Source organism: Mus pahari, chromosome 6 (genome assembly GCF_900095145.1).
Source record: "Mus pahari chromosome 6, PAHARI_EIJ_v1.1, whole genome shotgun sequence".
In the NCBI taxonomy this organism is placed as follows: Eukaryota; Metazoa; Chordata; class Mammalia; order Rodentia; family Muridae; genus Mus; species Mus pahari.
The window spans coordinates 7,273,737-7,275,665 of NC_034595.1; positions in this window are offsets into that span (position 1 = coordinate 7,273,737).

The window sequence follows — 1,929 nt, forward strand, 5'->3', positions numbered from 1 at the left end:
AATAATAATAATAATAATAATAATAATAATAATAATAATAATAAATCAGAGTTTGCTCGCTTGATTTTTCTTTTTTATTTGTAGCTTTGACTTTGTTTTTGTTTTACTTTTGTTTTCCTTAAGAAAGTCACTTGCTAACATTTAACATTTATAAGCCCGAAGTTAGGAAGATATTCTCCCTCAAAAAAGAGAACCCCAAATGTATCATCTTCCCCTTAAATAGCCCTCTTTTGCATTCTTAACATCATCATCCTGTCATCTACTCTGGAAATCACAGTCTTGCTTAACACTTTTATCTCTGTCTTCATCTTTCTCTTCTCATTTGAAAGAACATCACGGCCAGGCCAGGGGGACCGCCTACAAACCTTTTCAAGGTTTTGGTTCTACTCCGTCTCCACTGTCTATTTCAAGCCTGAAATGTGGTCTTCTGTATTGAAAGGTGTTCCTTCCTCTCCCTGTTTATCCTCCCTAGAGGAAAACTCTTCACTTGAGGGGGAGAGGGAGCGGGAGGTAACTAAGTCACACACAGCAATAATAACCACCCTTGCAGCACCCCCACCTCACCCCATATGTCCTCAGCTTGCAAAAACCAACCAACCAACCAAACAAACAAACAAACAAACAAACACAGCAAAAGAAACACAAAAGAATTACACTCCATGTCCCATAGGGAGACCTAGGAAGCGTTTGGATTTTTGTTTTTGGTTTTGGTTTTATTTGTTGTTGTTGTTGTTGGGTTTTTTTTGTGTGTGTGTGTTTGTTTTGAGTCCATAACAGCCGAAGATCTCCTGCTTCCTGCTGTATCCTCTCCTGCTGTATCCTCTCCTGCTGTATCCTCTCCTGCTCCCTCCTCTCCTGCTCCCTCCTCTCCTGTTCCCTCCTCTCCTGCTCCCTCCTCTCCTGCTCCCTCCTCTCCTGCTTCATCTTCTCCTTCTGACCTTTACAGCTGCCTGCTGCTGTCTCACAGACTGAATCATCTGCTTCCCCAGGTTTTAAAACCCCTTCTATCATCTTCACCTCAGCTGTCCTATGACACTGTTAGTCTGGAATATAGACAAGGTTATCAGATGCAGCATTAAGAGTAGATAAGGAGGAGACCTTTAAAATATTGAAATTATAAATAAAATTTACCCCAAACTCAAATCTACCAACATGCTTCCCAATAGATTCACAAATGGCACTTACACATAAGCAGTATGTGTGAAGAGAAAAACTGGGGACAAAAGGAAGCCCAACCTTTATCACAGCAGAAGCTATGGGTCTACATTTTCCCTTACTCAGAGTCCTTTCCTGACACTGAGGAACCCATATTCCTGGCAGTGATTTAGGGGCTAGGGGGTGGTTTTATGCCTTTGCCAAGGACTGTCCTCCTCTGTAACATACACACACACACACACACACAAACACACACACACACACACACACACACACACACACACAGTTACTAAAAGATAAATCCTACAAAAGTTTCCAGATCCCAAACTCTAGCTTCTAAAGAAACAACTCTCTTTCCCCTTTCTCTTTGTGGACCCTGGGGACCATGCCTTCCACAGGCTGGCATTTGGTGTCCTCGTGGTTATTTTGGACGATTCCTTGTGGACCCTACATGGACTCGCAACAACTGTTTGGACCTAATATTCACAATATTTAAAGACCAAATATCCAACTGCACTGTGCACTGTGATCCCTCCCATTTCTCCCTCTGTGGCCATGGTTCTGAAGAGTTGGGCTGTCCACTAAAATCTGAGTCTTGTTTTCAGCTGGTCCAGACTTCTTATCAGAAGGCAATGTACTCCATTCTTCCGGTCCTGCCTCGGAGCTTATGCTAACGCTGATCTCCTGTGAGCAACTGTCTTAGTCAGGGTTTCTATACCTGTACAAACATCATGACCAAGAAGCAAGTTGGGGAGGAAAGGGTTTATTTGGCTT